Genomic DNA, 22,760 nt, shown 5'->3' with positions numbered 1-22,760 from the left:
GTCCCACTGCGTGGCATCTTGGGCAAGTGTCTTCTGCTATAGCCCCGGGCCGACCAAAGCCTTGTGAGTGGATTTGGTAGACGGAAACTGAAAAAAGCCTGTCGTATATATGTATATATACATAAGTGTGTGTGTGTGTGTGTATATGTTTGTGTGTCTGTGTTTTGTCCCCCTAGCATTGCTTGACAACCGATGCTGGTGTGTTTACGTCCCCGTTACTTAGCGGTTCGGCAAAAGAGACCGATAGAATAAGTACTGGGCTTACAAAAGAATAAGTCCCGGGGTCGAGTTGCTCGATTAAAGGCGGTGCTCCAGCATGGCCGCAGTCAAATGACTGAAACAAGTAAAAGAGTAAAAAAAAGAGTAATAAATAAATAAGTAAAATACCCAACTCCCTCCACTCCCGATTCTACTGATTTGGCCTTCAAGCAGGCTATCCACATGCTAGAAATGACAGCTAAATCTCACAAAACAGCAAAGAAATATGTAATCAATCTACTCACCATGAAATTTGGAAGTTGCGATTTTTGAAATTTTTTTTTTTCAGAATCGGAATCCCCATAGCCTAAAACGTGGGATTCCGTAAAAGAAAAAAAGATTAAAGAGGGGGATGGTTCCTTTTACATCTCCGTCCTGTGCACCCTTTCCTCTTCTCCCCTTTAACATTTAAATCCCACACACCATTATGTGGACTACTATAATCAATAAACTAGCAGTATCGCCCGGCGTTGCTCGGGTTTGTTTCGACCCTTTAGAATTTGATTTTTTGAAAAGTAAAAATTTTGCATTATGTAGCTTGTTATTCTCTTTAAGTGAACATTTTTCTGGTTGAAATACACCGAAAAATGGCGATACAGCAGTAAAAAAAAACGTAAAAAAATTAGGGATTTTCATAGAAAAAAAGGACCCTTTTGATGTAAATAAATTTTGGTGTTAACATGGTCCGATTTGAATTTTTTCTTCTACGGAAGGAAGAGCAAGCCTTCTTCTATCATACTCTCAATTTTGGTCAACTTGCGCTGCAGGGTCTCGGAGGAGATAGTGTTAGTTGAAGGCTACCAAACCAGCCATACACAGAGAACTTCAGCTTTATATATATACTAGCAATATCGCCCGGCGTTGCTCGGGTTTGTAAGGGAAATAACTATATAAGCATTTTTAGAGAGTTATAGCAAAAAATGCATTAAAAATGGAATAAAAAATGATGGTAATTTTTTTTTAATCGTTGACTCATCGTAGACATTTTTAGAGAGTTACTTCCCTTATATAATAGCGAAAAAATGCATTAAAATGGAAAAAATGATGGTAAATTATTTTTAAAATCGTAGACTCATCGTCTACAAATGTGGGAGTAGTTAGGAATCTAAATCGTAGGAGACAGACACTCACACAACTTCACTTTTATATATATATATATAGGGAGAGATTTCTCCTGGGAAGGAAAACCAGTCTTATGGTAATATCGATATGCGGCCATTTATTAGATGCGTATTCCTGACTTTTTGCCCATTCTATCTGCTAATTATGCACATATGATTATGACATAATTCTGAGTTTCTAGGATCAGCTGTCAAGTTAAAAAAAACTATGAGTACTTTTTGGTTATCTCACCCCCATCAAAAAATTGGGTTATCTCTCCCAACTAAAAAGAAATACAGTTCTATATTTAAGGGATGAGGAATTATGTACATTATTTACATTAGACGGATATTTGTCATCATCTTGTTGTGTCTGGGGAGAGTCATTCTCTTTTAGTGCCTTATTATTTAAGACTATTGAAAAGGTTGCAAGACGCAACGAAACATTTTAGAAAATAAAAAATAAGAAATAAGTGGAAATTTTACCGGTGAATGTGTTAAATAATAAGGCACTAAAAGAGAATGACTCTCCCCAGACACAACAGAATATGCCTCAACACACGAACTCATATAAAGAATCTTGCAAACCAAATCCCAAAACGAAATATCCTCATCTTGTTTGTTGTTAACACAACGTTTCGGCTGATATACCCTCCAGCCTTCTTCAGGTGTCTTGGGGAAATTTCGAACCTGGGTTCTCATTCCTAAGATATTTTTTTCCGATGCTTTTATTGTTGTTGTTGTTGTTGTTCAGGTCACTGTTTGGAATCGAACTCGGAATCTTAGGGTTAGTAGCCCGCGCTCTTAACCACTACGCCATAGGCTGGAGTGAAATTTGTGTTTTTGCGATCACGTGTATGCTGTAGTCTGCGATTCTGTGATGGAGAAGTTGGAACAAAGAACCAACGTGAAATTTTGCATTAACTTGGGAATTCTGCTACAGAGTCTTTGAGCATGCTTCGGCGAGCTTACGACGACGAGGCAATGGGTCTTTAGATGTACTGTGGCCTAATGTGGCAGAACCGTCTAAATAACGGTTCCGTTCAGTAAGTGTGGAAAAGAAGATATCACTTCTCGAAGAAAGAACACCGTGTATTGAACATCTCAGAATTAAGTTGTAGTTTTTATGCCTTTTAATGGAGGTCTCAGATATGCACAAGTAGAATAAGTTATACAAAATATTTACAGGTGAAAACCATAGGTGCAGGAGTGGATGTGTGGTAAGTAGCTTGCTTACCAACCACATGGTTCCGGGTTCAGTCCCACTGCGTGGCACCTTGGGCAAGTGTCTTCTACTATAAAGCCTTGTGAGTGGATTTGGTAGACGGAAACTGAAAGAAGCCTGTCGTATATATGTATATATATATGTGTGTGTGTGTGCGTGTATGTTTGTGTGTCTGTGTGTCCCCCTAGCATTGCTTGACAACCGATGCTGGTGTGTTTACGTCCCTGTCACTAGCGGTTCGGCAAAAGAGGCCGATAGAATAAGTACTGGGTTTACAAAGAATAAGTTCCGGGGTCGCGTTGCTCGACTAAAGGCGGTGCTCCAGCATGGCCGCAGTGAAATGACTGAAACAAGTAAAAGAGTAAAAGAGTAAGTGAAGACCATGTTCATTTTCTGTGGAATCCAAGTCATGGCTGTTTAATGGCTACTTGCCGTTACTTGTCTCATGGTGAGATGGAGAGGCACAGAAAATGAACCATGGCAATACAGTTGTATGAACAATGCAAAGTTACAAACATGAAAGAAAGATGCAGAAAAACAATGTCTGTTCGGGAAGAGAACAAAATGTGTCATACACAGGTACAAGCTAATTTTTTCATCTTCGACAGGCAAATCTGAAAATAGGAACAGTCTTGCTGAAAAAAAGAGAAATGTGTGTATGGTGTGTGTGTGTACATATATACAGTGTTTCTTTATGTTTGTAAGCAAGCGTGTGAAATGCACAATGTTGGTGAGACGAGAAAAATGCGTGCGGTGTGTACATAGCAAATAGGGTATATTCACCAGAACAGTTTACGACAAGGCAAAGTTATGAAATATAAATTGTCTTGGACAGTTTCTTTGGCCAATGAACCGATCTGCCCGAGCGTGTCATGTAGGGTGAAGAAGAATGTGTTTGTAAAGTCCGTTTGGTAATAAGTGGAGGAGGTGCTTGTGGTGGTGGGTGTGTCTGTGGAAGTGAAAGTGAAAGTGTCTGTTGTATGATGGTGTGTCTGCGAGTGGTATAAGTGCTTCAGAAAAAGCTTTTTTCACTGTCAATAGAGACAGCCTTTTTTTACCATTAATGTCTACGGTAAACAGATTAGGCGTGCTCTTTAGAACACGATAGAGACCTGAGTAAGGTGCTGTGAGTGGCTGTGAGTGGTCCTTTGACGGAATCATTCCATATGAATACTTGACTCCATATGGAAATGTCCGGAGGGACTGCAGAAGGCACAGACTGGTCGTGTGGAAGCATTGGTGGTAGGTCAGCGAAGAATGACCTGAGTCGTGTAATGTATGATGCAGGATCCACGTTTGGTAGGTCGACAGGCACCAACATTTGGCGAGGGACCGTCAAAGTAGTGCCATACAAAAGTTCAGCGGAGGAGTAGCCTAGATCCTCCTTTACAGCTGATCGGCAACCCAGTAGGACAATGGGAAGAAATTCGGACCAGCGTTGAGGGTCAGGAGCAGCACGAATTTCTGCTGATGGAAACATTCCATTATCCTGTTTACAGCTGGGTGGTAACCCGTCGTGTGAATATTCTGAACTCCGAGTATACCAATTAGAAACAAGTACGCACTAGTATACCAATAAAAAACTTGATGGAAATGTTGACCTCCCGTGTAGAAACTGTCTACTTCAGTATGGACACTAATATATATATATCGACAAGAAGAGGATTTAGCTATGGGTTCGCCATTATCACCGATAATAGCCAATATATAACATGGAATACTTTGAGAGTTTGGCTTTAGGATCAACATCACTAAAACCAACCCTATGTCTGCGATATGTTGATGACACCTTTATACTCTGGCCCCACCAGGAAGATGTCCAAGTGCTGTTAGATGATGTGAACTCAATAAAGCCCTCCATACAGTTCACAATGGAAAAGGAAAAAGACAATCAACTGGCATTCCTGGGCGTATTAATAACATGCACCAAGTATGGATTCAGGACATCCGTATACTGCAAGCTGACCTTTACTGGACGATACCTCAATTTCAACTCTCACCATCCATACAGTGTAAAGAGAGGGATTGGTCAGTGCCTAAAACATAGAGCAATGAATATAAGTAGCGATCCTGATACCCCCACGAAGAAATGATCAAGCTCAGTAACAATCTATGAAGCAACAACTTCTCCTAAAGCATACTCTCCATTCCAATTATGAAGAAAAGAGAGGATGAAACCGATAAACGGTCCACAGTCTGTCTATCTTATGTGAAAGGCCTCCCCGAAAATATACAAAAGATATGCGGCCGATATGACATCAGGATAGTATTCAAGAGTAATACAACACTTCGCAAATATTTCCTTCGAGTAAAACCACCAATAGAAGAGAATATGACTAAGAACTACGTGTACTCTATTACATGCAGCTGTGGTAAGTCATAGAAAGGCGAAACATGCCGCCCCCTCAAAATAAGGGTAGAGGAACATGGCAAAGCTACGAATGAGGAGATATTGATACATCTGGTATAGCTGATCATGTATGGAAAAATGGAGACCCCCCCCCTGAGGGATGAAGTTAAAATAATAGACAGAGAACACCACTGGAAAATAAGAAAACTAAAAGAAGCAGCACATATGTTGGGACACAACAGCCTCCTAAGTAGACCGAGTGTAGATATGAGCAGCATATGGGAACCGGTATTAAGGAAGGATAGGAGAATATTTGATTTATAAACCCTAAAATTCACTCCATAATTGCCCACTACGCCATATGGCTGAAAGCAGGGGACGATACACCGTGACCATTGACGATGCAACTTGACCGTTGACACTGTAGATAGACTGTAGATCAAGCAATAATCCGAGATAAGCTTTACTGTGGCCGCAATTCCTGAAGTGTGACAGCGACTTCAGGGCGTCAAAAACAGGACGGTGATGCTCAAGAACATCGAGTATGGTTTCTTCAGAACATGGTGGCAGGTGCTCCAATTTGCAACAGGAAAACTGTGGTGATGAGACATCAAGAGAGTTCAAGGAAGGCACCAAATCTATCGAGGCCGGAGACGACAAGGAAAAAACAAGAAGACGAGACAGGGCGCCTGCGGGTATGTCATCGGTTCCGGCGATATGGCAAATGTCATTAGTGAACCGGGATATGAAATCCAGGTGTTTTGTTTCTCTCGGCTAGTATCGATCAGCTTTGGTAAATAGAGCGAAAGTTAGAGGTTTGTGATCGGTGAATACCGTGAAATCTCTACCTTTGAGGAGGTGAGAGAAGTACTCGCCTTTCCAAAATCTCTATACCGTAATTGGTGAGAGAAAAAAGCCAGTGGCTGGGTTTGACCGTTGACTGATTGCTGTAAAACCGCTTCCACAGCTAGGTCGGCAGCGTCAACCGTTTAAAGACAGTCTGGCATCAGAGACAGAATGCGCAAGAAAATGAATTTGAGCAAGATCAGCCTCAATGATTTCAAAAGCTTGCGTAGTGTCAAGAGACAGTGAAACGGGTCATTTTTTCTTTCTTTGATCCTTCAAAATCTGGGTCAAGAGAAGCAAACTTCTTCGCGCAGTTAGGGATGAAGCGGTGATAGAAATTGATCCGTAAAAATGGCGAAGCTGCTTTAAAGACACAGGAGGAGGCAAGCGTTTGATGACTTCCACTTTAGAGGGAAGCGGACGAATGCCGTTGGCATCAATAAGGTGCCCCAAGAATTCCAGGCTGGTAGAATCAAATACACTCTTGGAAGGGTTGACCTTCATATCATAGGAACGCAGACGCTTGAACAGTTGGGTTATGTGCTGATCTTGAGTTCTACTGGCGATTAGGAGTTCATCGACATATGCGAAGACAAAGTCCAACCCACGAACAACCTCATCAATGAACCTGGCCACATTTCGAAGACCAAAAGGCAAAGACAAGAACTCAAATGTACCAAAGTGGGTAGTAACGGCTGTGCTTGAAATGTCATCGGGATTGACAGGAATCTGATGGTACGCGCGTACCAGGATGATTTTAGAAAATAAAACCTTACAGCCATGCTGGGCAGAAGAAAAATCCTGAAAATAGGTATCTGTTAACGGTCTGGAATAGGGACAGTATTAAGGCGTCTAAAAGTCAGCTTCATTCTTCCTGGCCATGTGTAAAGGTGCTTCCCATGGGCTCGAGGAAGGACGAATAAGACCCAGCTGGAGCATGTGTTGGAATTCACACCGGGCGGTCCTGTGTTTCTCAGGAGACAAACGACGAGGCCTAGAAAACACTGGAGGTCCTTTGGTCGTTATAAACTGGATCCGTTGGATGAAAGGTCAAGTTGGTCATCTCTGGAAACGAAGCGAGTAATTGGAGGTAAGTGCCCCCAGAAGCAGCCACAAGGACAGAAGGACTCACCGTAGGAACAGCAGAATTCTTCCCGGAGACAGAGAGGGAAGTGGTACCATCAAGAAATCAGCGCCCTCTAACATCCACTGAAAGAGAATAATGGTGCAGGAAGTCGGCTCCTAGGATCGGGTGAGGAAGGTCGGCAATGGTAAAAATCCACTTAAAGTCCCGACGTAAAGATAGGTCCAATGATAAAGATATCTGACCATAGGTCTTGATGGGAGACTGATTCACCGCGTATAAAAAAATACCGGAAGGGTTCAGTTTGGTTGAGATGAACCTTAAGGGCCAAGCACTGAAACTCAATCCTGTGTCCACCATAAACAACTTGTTCGAGACGAGATCTCTGATGAAAAAAGCAAGATAATGTGGGAGAGATCTGACGTATCCAGACTCTCCGAATTTAGTTTACTGATGCCCCAAATTAACAGGGCTTAACATACTGACGTGCGTTCTCCTTGACCCTTGGGTGGTACCAATTCACGGTAGATGGTGTGGCGACGGGCTGGAACGACGACGAGAGGAAGATCGACCTTGCAAGCGATGCTGAAGTGTCGCACGTGCACGACACAGGTTGGCGACTTGGGTGTGTTAAGCGTTCAATAGCTTTTAATGTGGCATCTTCGCCTGTTGAGGTAGACTGTGCCGTCGGAGACGAAGAAGCAGCAGCAACGGTTCTATCAGCCGCGGTGAGGAAATACCACAATTCTGTCCGCTGAGGCGGCAGTTGGGTGGATTGTACTTGTGTCAACCATATTAGCCAGTATAGTCTGTACATTGTTTAGCAGACGGGAGAAAAACAACTTCTTGACGAATGAGCTGTCCGCAAGGGCGTCGTAGCTGAGTTCACGGATGTGCCTTAAAAACTCAGAAGAGGTCCTGTTCCCCAGATGTTCATCCTGCAGTTGGGTGTGGAACTGACTTTCTGAAAGTTCTACAAAGTTTTGAAGCGTTTGAGGGAGGACATATGGCAAAGGTGACTGAATCTGGATTCATCACGACGACAATGCCCACTGTCACTAAGCTCTCCTCACATGTGAGTTTCTTGCCCAAAACAACATGGTATCGCTTCTCCATTCGCCCTATTCACCAGATTTAGCACTTGCGGAATTCCATGTCTTATCCAAGATGAAAATGTAGCCCAGAACTTGCTGTTTTAACACCTTTATCGAAATCCAGAGTGAATCGCAGAAGGTCCTCAACTTGCTTATAGAAAACAACTGCCAGGCTGGATTCCAAAAGTGGCAGGAATGCTGGGACCGGTGTATTGCTGCACAAGGTGACTATTTCGAAGGAGATGATGTTAACACCTACATAGATAAGTTATTAAACATAACTAGACGAAATGAAAGCTGACTCCAGTAGGGTTTGAACTCAGAATGTTGAGGAATGAAACTAAACGTCGTAAAGCATGTCTTTCCTGCAGATGTTGATCTCTGCAACAGTTGAAACAGAATATTAGCGGCAAAGGTCGTCTTCCTGACCCAGTAAGTATAAATATATATATTCTTTTACTCTTTTACTTGTTTCAGTCATATGACTGTGGCTATGCTGGAGCACCGCCTTTAGTCGAGTAGATCAACCCCAGGACTTATTCTTTGTAAGCCTAGTACTTATTCTATCGGTTTCTTTTGCCTAACCGCTAAGTTACGGGGACGTAAACACACCAGCATCGGTTGTCAAGCGATGTTGGGGGGACAAACACAGACACACAAACATATATACATATATACGACGGGCTTCTTTCAGTTTCCGTCTACCAAATCCACTCACAAAGGCTTTGGTCGGCCCGAGGCTATAGTAGAAGACACTTGCCCAAGGTACCACGCCCAAGGACTGAACCCGGAACCATGTGGTTGGTTAGCAAGCTACTTACCACACAGCCACTCCTACGCCTATATATATATATATATATATATATATATATATTTATTTTATAGAAGGAGCTTCTACAGGACTAGAACTGTTTCATTCAAAAGAAATCATCAGGAAGCTTCCTGATGATTTCTTTTGAATGAAACAGTTCTAGTCCTGTAGAAGCTCCTTCTATAAAATAAATTAATTTACTCTGCTATGTATTGAGTACCTTATTTACTGTGGTTAACCCCGACTCAACCCGGGACCTACATATATATATATATATATATATATATATATATATATATATATATATATATATATATATATATATATATAATAAACCACCTTTACTATTTATGTATATATATGTAGTGGATCTTACATGCATGAAGTGGATTCGATCTACCATAGCCAAATTTAAATTAACACTGCAACAGAACTTTTCCCACGGTGGAACAATGGTTTTTCTCTGACAGCAGTTTTACATTTTCCAGATGCCTTTTAGCTAGGCCGAAATAATGTCTTCACCACTTGACCCTTTCTAACCTCTTCTACTTCACCAAAAGCTAGAATAGAGATAACAAGACCACCAACTAAATCTATAGTTCTCAATGATATATCTATCCTTCCGGATAGTTATATAAGCAAGCACATCCCAAGCAAAAATCAGTTAGTCACGGTCGGTGACGACGAAGTCTGGCCGACCAGCTAGAACCTTGGTCAGAGGGAGAAATGACGTTTACTGTCAGCAACTATGAGACAACATCCTACAATTCTCACTAGCTCTAATTCTGTTCTCTTACAACATCATTCTATCTCCCTCAGCAATTACTACTAAACAATGAGGAGGACACAAACACAAACTTTACTTCGCATGCTTTTGGATTTATCATAACCTGCTCGTCGAGGCAAGGTATTTGTAACGTAACGGTAAATAAATACTTTCTTAAAACTTTATGCATTGTTCATCTTTCACATCCTACAGTATGCAATTATAACAACGAATTTTTATCGTTACAAATGCTGACTTCGACATTTCATAATATTGTATACCTAATCATATTTATCGTTACATATATATGATATAAATATAGATATAGATATTCGACGTGCTTCCGCACAAATTTCATCTATCAAATTCACTCACAAGATATTGGTTGGTCCGGGGCTATAGCAGAAAACACTGGTCCAGTGCAGTGAAATTGAATCCAAAACCATGTAGTTGCAAAACAAGATTCTTGACCACACAGGTGGAAGAATTTGAATGTTTATTTGTCTGCAACTTCTTTCCGGCGAGTTTTTTTTTTATTTATCTTATAAATTAACAATTACCTTTATTTAATTTAATTTGATACCAGCACTAAAAAGTGAGAAAGTAACTTGAGCTGTTCATACTCTCCTCGTGAACATCAGTGAATATCGAGTTGTATACCTAGAGTGTGTGCCGCTCAAAGTAGCCCTTGAGTTTTCCCTGACCCCGACCCTCTCATTCTATACAGGCATATTCAGCAGACCCAAAGTGCCGCCGCTATCGCCCCTTTCACTAGCTACGCTGTGGAAAATACCCATCACGAAGAAATGGTCAAGCTCAGTAACAATCTATTAAGCAACAACTACCCCAAAAGCATACTCTCCACTCCAATTATGAAGAAAAGACAGGATGAAACCGATAAACGGTTCACAGTCTGTCTACCCTATGGGAAAGGCCTCTTCGAAAAGATACAAAAGATATGCAGCCCATATGACATCATTCTATACGGGCATATTCAGCAGACCCCAAAGTGCCGCCGTTGTCGCCCCTTTTCCTAGCTACGCTGTGGAAAATACCGCTTTTTATTTAACGGCGTTCGCCATTTTTTTACAAATAAATATAGACTCCCTTTGATCCGAAACAAGCCCTTCATATTTTAGCAACAGAAGAATAAGGATGTTATGAAATTTATGCATGTCCCCAAGTGCCCTTGCGCTAAAGAATGAAGCAGAAATCGAAATCACGCCAATATATTACCGCAGTTTACCGTTTACCGTTTACCGCTTGCTCAACATCAGCACCCATGTTATTTACAGATTGATCATGGACCTAGAAAGCTCCATCACTTTGTACTTTACATACACTGTTGTATTTAGTTCATATATAATAAAAAGCTATGTTGTTACGCTCTGCATGGAAATTTCCCTGCGTTAAGTAACAATACAAGAGTTGTCTGAATGAAATAACACACATGCGATAACCGGGCGGTTGTTGCTCATGAGGTTAAAAAATTTTTCACTGGAATTTATGAGAGAACCACATTATGTACAAGGAGATTCGTTAACCAATGACAGCATTCATTTTAGAGGCGCCAAAACCGCAAAGCCACATATCGGTCGCTGCTACACGACACACACTTTATCCAGTTTACTCATCATTATGATGTCAAAATATTGGATTTTTAATGTTGTCATAAAACCGGACCTAACTTACTCCCACCTCGAGGCACTCCTATTCTGGCCAGTTCTCATATTCAAATATCCTGCAACTATCCTCGTATTCATATACCATTCATATATATATTAGTTGTCTGATATAATTTTCCCAAAATTAATCATTAAATATTCCCCGCTTTAGATTCCTCCTCGCACATACATCCTTTTCTTTCAAGAGCAATTGTTCAACATTGACCTAAATTTTAGAAAAAAAAAAATTTCAAGTGCTCCTTCCTTAAAATGAAGCAATTATCGAAGATCCAATAGTATGTTACTAGGCCGGCTATACAGATTTCGAGCGTTCGAAGCTACTTGAACAATTTCAAACGAACTTTTGTTACGTAGCACATCTTAACCGCGGACCTATTTATAATTTTTCACTTACCGTAAATCCTCAAGTATTATCCTCATTTTTTTCCCAAAATGTAATGGTCAAAATCCCTAGTGCGTATTATATACAAAGTTAAAAATAAAAAATATTTTCTAAGCAATGTCCGAGTCTCTATTTGCTGTCCGGCAATGTTTATTCAAACACATTTTGTGATGTCGGGCACGGAAATACCTTAAGCTAAGCCTGAAAGCAATGAAGTCATAAAAGAATCATCCATAACTTGCAGTAAGCAACATTTATTAAAATAAAAGTATTCAGAATACAGATTAACATGTAACAAAAACAATTTTCAAACATATTTACATTCCCATATAACAGTTAAGAACATCACCATTAGTGTATTACGCATGCGCAGAAGTGTTTGTTCGACTAGGTGCTGCTGGCTTAATAGTTTAGCGCTAAATAGTTCATCCTGCTGTTTGTATTGGCAGCTTGCATCATTACCGTGGCAAACAATAGATACTTAATTAAAAACTAGTATTAAATGTTTGAACTACTGTGGGTCTTTACTAGGGTTTTTTATAGGGAGGACTTAAACCTGTACATTAATCTCCAATAAAACATTCTATACATTACATGTCCATAAAATGCCTCGTAGATCTTATTCAGCTATGTTTAAACTTGAAGTTATATCATATGCTGAAGAGCATGGTAATTGGGCCGCCGGAAGAAAATTTGATGTTGACGAAAGCAATGTCAGGTTATGGAGAAGAAATGAAGATGAAATTAAACAGATGCCAAAGATAAAGAAGGCAAGAAAGCAATAATAAAGGACGTTACTATATACATTTTTATAAACCAAGGACGTTATATAGACCTCCCTGACTCAAGTTAGAGAAGGGATGCGTATTATACACAAGGTTTAGGTTTTTCAGAGGTACACCTCCCTAAAATCCCCTGCGTATTATACTCAATGGCGGACTATACTCGAGGATTTACGGTATTTCAAACTGAAACCGAGTATAAGATTAACAGAGATTATTTGGACTAATTCATATAAATACACACACACACACACACACACCACACACACACACACACACACATGCATATATACAAGGGGAACTCCAAAACTACCCGCACTTTTGCCATAACATATCTGTATTATTGCAGCACTACCTTCTGTGCATGCATGCTTATAGTTGGTACTATTGTGGTCACATGATCGAAGTTTGAATCCGATTGCGCCATTTTTCTTTCTGGCGTTACAGTGTAAACACAGCCCCTCCACTAGCAATGTGCACCAACGAAGAACAAAGATCAGTGATCTGAGAGATGGTAATGATGAACCGGTTCACCATTACCATCTCTCGAGCTTACTGAATTTTCTCGTCAGTGGTGGAGGTTGACGGGCGTCCTGTTCTCTCTTCGTACGTCACGCTTGTCCGGCCACTTTTAAACTTCTAAATCCACTCATACACACTTCTACGCGGTAGTTCACTGTCCCCCATATTGTGTTAAAAACCTCCGATGAATTTCAGCACCTGACACGCTTTTCGACTAGAGAAATCGGATCACTGCTCTTTGTTCTTCGTTGGTGCACATTGCATGTGGAGGGGCCATGCTTACACTGTAAAACCAGAAAGTAAAATCGCGCCATCAGGCCCAAACATCGATCACAGAACCACAATAGTACTATCAGAGGTCCCCAACCATCGGGTGGCAGGCCGGTACTGATCAATGGATCTGGGCTACAAAGAAATAATCGATTCGTTTAAAATCCTATAGTAATTAAATTGAATATTGGACTTAAATTTAAAACGATGTGTTTAAATCTCTCTCTATATAAAGCTGAAATTGTCTGCGTATGGCAGGTTTGGTAGCCTTCAACTAACACTATCTCCTCCGAGACCCTGCAGCGCAAGTTGACCAAAATCGAGAGTATGATAGAAGAAGGCTTGCTCTTCCTTCCATAGAAGAAAAAATTCAAATCGGACCATGTTAACACCAAAAATTATTTACATCAAAAAGGTGCTTTTTTTCTATGAAAATCCCTATTTTTTACGAATTTTTGACTGCTGTGTCGCCATTTTTCGGTGTATTTCAAGAGAATAACAAGCTACATAATGCAAAATTTTTACCTTTCAAAAATTCCAATTCTAAAGGGTCGAAACAAACCCGAGCAACGCCGGGCGATACTGCTAGTATTCAATATTCATCTATTCAATACTATAATGACAATAATAAAACTATGTTATGGAGAAAGTGTGGATAATTTTTGACTTCCCCTCGTATATATACATATATGCGTGAGTCGTTTAAGAGTTCATAAGTCAGTGAAAAGTTGCACTCGTATATCTGTCAATAGAGTGCATATATTATCCGAAATGTACAGTATTATATATCCATCACGGCTGATCTTCCTAATCGGTTTCGCTCAAGGAATACAATGGAGTGTTCGGTAACAATCCGATTATATAACCTTACACTCATCAGAGTCAGCCAATATGGAAGGGGATATGGCAACTGCTCTCCTTATCCCCTTCCATATCAGCTAACTCTGATGAACGAAAGGTTATATAATCGGATTGTTACCTAATACTCCATTGTATTCCCGGTGCGAAACCAATTGGTATAAGCCGTGATGGATATATAATGGTTTACATTTCGAATAATATACCCACTCTATTGACAGATAAACGACTGCATCTCTTCCCTGACTTATGGACTCTAAGACGACTCACGCATATATGTATATATACGAAGGGAACTCAAAACTTATCCATAATTTCGCCATAACAAATATTACCAACATGGAGATTTGCCTGATTTAACACCACTCACAATACTTGCAAATATATCTGAAAAAAAAATATATATTATCCTGGTTATTATAACAAATTCAGAAACTTGGCGAAGTAGAAATTCTCAGCGTCTCTTTCAATATAATTACAGAAATGTTATTCCACTCCTTCTAACCAGTTTCAAGATAATGTCTTTTTAACAACGTCGCACGACCTTTTTTTACTGCGTTACTCAATATTTATTCTACGGCCTATAATGTTACACAGTTCAAAAACAGCATCTTCCTTTCTATACACTTCGTTCAGCGTTCGTTTCAAAATAGTAACATAAATTTTGTATGTAAAATTGAATTATGTCTTTTGAATTTTCTTGGACTTTCACTTTCTTCACCGTGAAATTCATTTAATCATGAATTTTATTTTTAGCACATGTTCCAAATAAATGTTGACTTTTTATACTTTCTTACATTAGTGACGCATACTAACTTTTGCTTAATTGGTGACTTAGCATTTTTTTTAATAGCATGACTATGCTACAGAAAGTATGTCTTGTACCTATATTGACTACATTTCGTTTCGCTTGAACTTCGTGTGTGTATGTTTTACTGTTTTTCAATATTATCAATTCTATGGGTTTGTGTGTGTGTGTGTGTTTCTGCTTTCGTTACGTCTATAGTGGTGGAAGCACTCCGTCGGTTACGACGGCGAGGGTTCCAGTTGATCCGAATCAACGGAACAGCCTGCTCGTGAAATTAACGTGTAAGTGGCTGAGCACTCCACAGACACGTGCACCCTTAACGTTGTTCTCGGGGATATTCAGCGTGACACAGAGGGATCACCACCATCCCCTGCCGGAGCCTCGTGGAGCTTTAGGTGTTTTCGCTCAATAAACACTCACAACGCCCGGTCTGGGAATCGAAACCGCGATCCTATGACCGCGAGTCCGCTGCCCTAACCACTGGGCCATTGCGCCTCCACAACGTCTATAGTAAACTATAGTAGAGAACATTTTACGCTGTTTTAACGAGTCCACATCAAATGAAGTAGCCACCCTTATGGTTGGTGTTCCCATTGAAAATCATGATATTCTCATTCGTGTTCAAGATAACAACCGTAAACGTGTTTCACGGACTCATCCCGCTTATGATGCTCTCCAGTATAATCTTATTCTGTGGAATGGACAAGATGGGTATTTTTTCAATATTCCTCGGATTGAACCTGCAACAGGATAGCCAATTACAAACAAAAGGGTGTTGTCAAATGACTTCTATTCTTACCAACTGATGTTAAAACCAGAACAATCGAATCCTTTCTACTATAGGCACAAGGCCTGAAATTTCGGGTAAAGGGACCAGTCGATTACATCGACCCTAGTGTCTCACTGGTACTTAACTTATCGACCGCGAAAGGATGAAAGGCAAAGTTGACCCCGGCGGCATTTGAACAGGCGAAATACAGCTCAAGCATTTTGCCCGGCATGCTAACGATTCTGGCTGCTCGCCGCCTTCCAGAACAATCAAATCAGTTACACATGCCAAATAAACTTTATTTTCATTTACATATTTTCTACGTTATCTCAATAACCAGCAATACCGTAAATCCTCGAGTATAGTCCGCCCTTGAGTATAATACGCAGGGGATTTTTAGAGGGCTCTGCCTCTGAAAAACCTAAACCTTGTGTATAATACGCATCCCTTCTCTAACTTGAGTCGTGCGTAATTAAGCCAGCAGCACCTAGTCGAACAAACACTTCCGCGCATGCGTAATACAATAATGGTGATGTTCTTAACTGTTATATGGGGATGTAAATATGTTTGCAAATTGTTTTTGTTACATGTTATTCTGTGTTCTGAATACTTTTATTTTAATAAATGTTGCTTACTGCAAGTTATGGATGATTCTTTTATGACTTCATTGCTTTCAGGCTTAGCTTAAGGTATTTTCGCGCCCGACATCACAAAATGCGTCTGAATAAACATTGCCGGACAGCAAATAGAGACTCGGACATTGCTTAGAAAATGCTTTTTATTTTTAACCTCGTATATAGTACGCACTATAGATTTTGACCTTTAAATTTTGGGGAAAAATGCGGATTATACTCGAGGATTTACGGTAGTTATTTCGGTATTATTTGATTCTTTCACCCGCACGATTTTCACTAAGAAAAAAAAAACCTCGGATTTTTTGCGTGGAATCAAGTTCCCTGATCTCCTAATATGCTGCGAACTCCTTATTTTTGTTTGGAAAAATAAGGTCGTGGTGGTGGTGGAAATCGGACCCCCTCCCATATCATTGGAAAACGGGGTGGACTGGGGTGGAACCCTCGGTAAATTCACTCCCACCCCCCTTTTCAAATATCTTTTTGCTGTTTCTTTCTTTACCCGTAATTTTAGATAACATTTTGCCGAAACACGTTTTCGAGAGAGTGTGGATTACATTAGATTCAAAATTCAAAGAAGTTTGAAATAAGTGAAAATGCAGAGGTTATAGAAGTTAGAGTTGGTACTGAAGTCAGTGGAGAGATAAATAAGGATAAATAATTAATCTTAAAAAAAAAACACGTTAGTTTGTGTATGAAACAAATAAAAGTAAATTAAAACAAAAATATCTTTTCCATACCTTTTAAAATCACTGGATATAATATATATAATAATCCGGAATATAGATTTTTCCCTTTGCAATTTTTGGCGCCGAAATGTGTTTCATTTTTGTGTGGGGAGAGAGAGAGAGAGAGAGAGAGAGAGAGAGAGAGAGAGAGAGAGAGAGAGAGAGAGAGAGAGAGAGAGAGAGAGAGAGAGAGAGAGAGAGAAAGAGTGAGTGAGAGAAATAGAGAGTGAGAGAAATAGAGAGTGAGTGGCTGACGAAATTTACCTAAACATTGAATGGGTAACAATCTATCATAATTATATATATCATTATACATCAGCATCATCATCATCATGATCGTTTAACATCTACTTTCCGTGCTGGCATGGGTTGGACGGTTTCACTGAGGACTGGCAAGCCAGGGGACTGCAGTCTGTTCTGGCAACTTTTCTACAGCTGGATGCCCTTCCAAACGCTCCAACCACTCCGACAGTGTACTGGGTGCTTTTCAAGTGTGACTAGCACGGGAACCAGTCAGATGGCACTGGCATTGATCACGCTCCAATGGTACTTTTTACGTGCCACCCAACTTTTTTTCCGAACAAAAATAAGGGGTTTGCTGCATATTAGGAGGTCAGGGTACTTGATTCCATGCAAAAAATTCGAGTTTATTTTTCTTAGTGAAAATCGTGCGGGTGAAAAGTTCAATGGAAATTTCCGAGGCTTCCACTTCACTCCACCTCGTTTTCTGGACACCCCAAAAGGGTTTTGTAGCATATTAGGAGGTCTCCGGAATTCATTCAACGAAAAAAAAATTCCAATGATTCCGGGATGGCGGGGGGGGGGTCGCCTCACCCACCCCCTTTTTTCCAAACAAAAATAAGGAATTTGCAGCATATTAGGAGGTCAGGGTAAATGATTCCACGCAAAAAATCCGAGCATGTTACTGATGTTTATTTGACCAGTCTCTGTTAATACAGAAGCGTAAAGTAACACAGTAGAGACAGGAAACAAACTGAAGAAGATACGGACAACTGCGTAGGAAGAGGAAGAAGAGATATATGAAGAAGAGTGAGCCAAGGCAGAATGTAGGACACAGGAAAAGAAGTTTACCTTCAAGGAGTCGTTCAACTTCCTTCGTGACCAGAGAGGCAAATTATAGACTGATTTGTAGTGGATCTTGCATGCATGAAGTGGATTCGATCCACCATCGCCGAATTTAAATTAACACTGCAACAGAACTTTTCCCACGGTGAAACAATGGTTTCTTTTTTTTCTGACAGCAGTTTTACATTTTCCAGATGCCTTTAGCTAGGCCGAAATAATGTCATCACCACTTGACCTTTTCTAACCGCTTCTACTTCACCAAAAGCTAGAATAGAGATAACCAGACCACCAACTAAATCTATTGTTCTCAATGATATATCTATCCTTCTGGATCTTTATATAAGCAAGCGTACCCCAAGCAAAAATCAGTTAGTCTCCAGTCGGTGACAACTCAACCAAGTTAGACTGTGGTGACAACTCGTGAGTAGTGAACAGACCACTAGAATCATGGAAGCAGGCAGACAAAATGACCTGAGGGAAAAAGAAAGACGACGTCCCACACTCATTCTCACTCTCACTAGCTCCAGTTCTGTTCTCTTACAATATCATTCTATCTCCCTCAGTAATTACTACTACTAAACAATGAAGAGGACACAAACACAAACTTTACTTCGCATGTTTTTGGATGTATCAAAACCTGCCCGTCGAGGCAAGGTATTTGTAACGTAATGGTAAATAAATATTTCCTTATAACTTCATTCATTGTTCATCATTCACATCTTACAGTATGCGACAATAACAACAAATTTTTCCCGTTACAGCTTAATTTGATGTTTGATCTCGAGAACAATAAAACAATATGTTGGTAGAGCGCAAACTGGAGTGCCAATACCAGGAGCATCAGCAAGAATGAATTTTGATAATGACCACGTTAGCTGTCAACAGAATTGGAGCTAGTGAGAGTGAGAATGAGTGTGGGACGTTCTCTTTCTTTTTTCCTCAGGTCATTTTGTCTGCCTGCTTCCATGATTCTAGTGGTCTTTTCACTACTCACGAGTTGTCACCAAAGTCTAACTTGGTTGAGTCGTCACCGACTGGTGACTAACTGATTTTTGCTTGGGATGTGCTTGCTTATATAAAGATCCAGAAGGATAGATATATCATTGAGAACAATAGATTTAGTTGGTGGTCTGGTTATCTCTATTCTAGCTTTTGGTGAAGTAGAAGCGGTTAGAAAAGGTCAAGTGGTGATGACATTATTTCGGCCTAGCTAAAGGCATCTGGAAAATGTAAAACTGCTGTCAGAGAAAAACCATTGCTTCAGCCGTGGGAAAAGTTCTGTTGCAGTGTTAATTCAAATTTGGCTATGGTGGATCGAATCCACTTCATGCATGCAATATCCACGACAAAGCAGTCTGTAATTTGCCTCTCTGGTCACGAAGGAAGTTGAACGACTCCTTGAAGGTAAACTTCTTTTCCTGTGTCCTACATTCTGCCTTGGCTCACTCTTCATCATATATCTCTTCTTTCTCTTCCTACGCAGTTGTCCGTTCCTAGGAAAATGTGGAGCCTTCCAAGGATGAATTGACTAAAACGGGTGCCTTTGTGTACACTACCTTCTAATACAACGAGTGACAATCTGGGATAATTGTAGAATGTTCTCATCCAACCTAACTGACAGATTCTTACTCGTTTGTAAGTGGGCTACCCTATTTGTTTTTCATATTCTTTACATTATATCTTTTTTAAAAGATGATTTAGTTCTAATATTATCATCTATTTATCTTGGTAATTAATTTATCCCCCGGCGAGCTGGCAGAAACGTTTGCACGCCTGGCGAAATGCGTAGCCGTATGTCGTCTGCCGTTACGTTCTGAGTTCAAATTCCGCCGAGGTCGACTTTGCCTTTCATCCTTTCGGGGTCGGTAAATTAAGTACCAGTTACGCACTGGGGTCGATGTAATCAACTTAATCCGTTTGTCTGTCCTTGTTCGTCCTGTCTGTGTTTAGCCCCTTGTGGGTAGTAAAGAAATAGGAATTTAATTTATCCCTCCCCCCACCAAACCAGTATGTTCACATACGCGCGCGTGTGCACACACATAATGCATAATGTATTTACCCCCTCCCCTCATTTGTATGTGATTTTATTTAGTCAGTCCCTACAAATCTTTGTATTACGTGTACGTGGAAACTACTTGAGATCCTGTCCAGAAGAATAACGAAAAATAAGAGGAAGAGGTATTATCAGGCATTTAATTGTTATTAAAAATTATTAAAATCCCAGTAATTATTATCAAGCGTTTGCAAACAGCTAACTTGGTCTTCATCAAAATCATCTTTAGCTGAACCTCCAAGCTCACACTTCATTAACATGTCAGTTTTTTTTTCTCGCGAGAAGAAACAGCATCAGCAAGAGTGGAGGCGCAATGGCTCAGGGGTTAGGGCAGCGGACTCGCGGTCGGAGGATCGCGGCTTCGATTCCCAGACCGGGCGTTGTGTGTGTTTATTGAGCGAAAACACCCAAAAGCTTCACGAGGCTCCGGCAGGGGGTGGTGGCGACCCCTGTTGTACTCTTTCGCTACAACTTTCTCTCACTCTTTCTTCCTGTTTCTCGTCCCCGACTTCCTACGCAACCGCTGAGCATGGATGCGCATTCATCCATCCGTCGATGCTCTCGGTGTCGAGGGTTGACTTGCTTTCTCTTCTGCGGGTCTTACGAATAGCAAAGGACCACGTTTCGGACTTCTTCCAAGAGGACGAAGACCGCTTCGCTCAACAGCAACACCATCGGCAAGAGAGGAGGTGCAATGTCCCAGTGGTTAGGGCAGCGGACTCGTGGTCGTAAGAACGCGGTTTCGATTCTCAGACCGGGCATTGTGAGTATTTATTGAGAAAAAACGCCTAAGCTCCACGAGGCTCCGGCGGGGTGGGGGTGAACCCCGCTGTATTCTTTCACCACAACTTTCTCTCACTCTTTCTTCCTACTTCTGCCACAAAGCAGAGGAACCATGGTGTAACCCACTATGGTGTGGTAAACTTTCAGACCCTAGTCTAGATTGCGAATCCTCTGTACCCCAGGATGGTTCAGCTCTCCACCCGTTAAAAAGCCACCGTTTACGGAATGAGGATAACAACGTAGCTTTCATGCCCATGCAACCGCCAGTCTATCGCGTGTAGTGGGTGGATCTTCAAGTTGCCATACGCATTCTTAGTAGCATAGAGTAGGCTCGAATTAGAGAGTATTCTTTGTGGCTAATGGTGTGAGTCCTGATTGGAAGAAGAAGAAGAAGAAGAAGAAGAAGAAGAAGAAGAAGAAGAAGAAGAAGAAGAAGAAGAAGAAAGGGGCCCTTGAAATGCAAACATCTGAGAGAAAGATCATACTGTTGCCTTTTCCACAGCCACGACTGTCGCGGCTTTGAGATGGTTGAGAAGGTGAATCACAGAGAAGCTGAAAACTATCCTTCCTCACCAGCAAAGAGCTACAATTCCAGCCAATCGTCTTGTGACATTGTCAAGGAAATGGAACTCGGAGGAAAATGGGAAACTGTCGAGGAAAATAGAAAGGGAGAGAAAACGTAAAGAGAATGATTCCAGACGCATGACTGAAATCTCCCATGTAAAGGAGCCTGTTTGTCTGTTGCTCTTGAGTATCACGGTTCTCCGAAGGAATAACTGTAACCTAATGGAACTGCTGAGACAGCTAAAAGAACAAAGGAAAAAAATGTACTGGTTGTAGAAGAAATATATTGTTGTTGTTGCTGAAGTTTTTGTTGTTGTTTTCAGCAGTTTCATGCAAGTTTCTGTTGAACGACGAGGCACACATCGCGCACCCGAGGCGTGTCCTGTTATTGTCTTTTGAAGCTAAAAGGGTTGAAGACAGAGCTTTTCCTGTCAGACCAAGCCTTCATTTGTCAATGTCTATGAAAACACTTTATAGCCTATTACTCCTGTTGTACCAATTAGAAAGGGTTGTTAGATGCATTCCTTAGTTGTCGTAATGATTTTAATTCAACAACTAGTTCACTCAAATTTCTCAGAGTTTTCGATTCGCTTCTGCGCAATAGTATTTTATAATCGTTTGGTATTGAAACGACGATAATTACTTATACTGTTGTCATTTTGTCAAGGAGAATGTTGCCAGTTTTATTATGTGTCATTCGATGGTCTGTCTTTATGTTAAATAATCATAGGATTTTCATACTGTCGATCTTTGCTGCGCCGGGAAGACATTTGTAGTGGATCTTGCAAGCATTGAAGTGGACTCGATCCACCATAGCCAAATTTAAATTAACACTGCAACAGAATTTTTCCCGCGGTGAAACAATGGTTTTTCTCTGACAGCAGTTTTACATTTTCCAGATACCTTTAGCTAGGCCGAAATAATGACATCACCACTTGACCTTTTCTAACCGCTTCTACTTCACCAAAGCTAGAGTAGAGATCACAAGACCACCAACTAAATCTATTGCTTTCAATTATATGTTTATCCTTCTTGATAGCTATAAAAGCAAGAACACCCCAAGCAAAAATCAGTCGTTGACGACTCAACGAGTCCAGTCACATGGTGACGACTCAACCAAGTATTCACGTGGCGACAACTGAGCGAGGCGGCTCGTGACGACTCGGTTAGTTAGGGAACGGACTGCTAGAATCATGATCAAAAGGAATGCAGCTATTAAAGACCCGGTCAGCGAGAGAAATTAAATTTACTGTCAGCAACTGTGAGACAACATCCCACAACCCTACAATTCTCACTAGCTCTAA

The 22,760-nt window shown here is 40.7% G+C and overlaps 1 long non-coding RNA gene across 1 annotated transcript; it reads right to left on the bottom strand.

Moving 5' to 3' along the window:
* Positions 1 to 12,751: 12,751 nt before the first annotated feature.
* LOC118765328 lies at positions 12,752 to 22,558 on the bottom strand. Its single transcript, XR_005001166.1, has 3 exons — positions 22,546 to 22,558; positions 20,959 to 20,961; positions 12,752 to 12,999 (listed from the first exon to the last, which is right to left on the bottom strand). It is a non-coding gene; the product is annotated as an uncharacterized LOC118765328 (long non-coding RNA).
* Positions 22,559 to 22,760: the final 202 nt, after the last annotated feature.

Source organism: Octopus sinensis, linkage group LG11 (assembly GCF_006345805.1).
Source record: "Octopus sinensis linkage group LG11, ASM634580v1, whole genome shotgun sequence".
NCBI lineage: Eukaryota > Metazoa > Mollusca > Cephalopoda > Octopoda > Octopodidae > Octopus > Octopus sinensis.
Note: the sequence above shows the minus strand (reverse complement) of the source record. Positions and strands in the feature narration are given on the sequence as shown.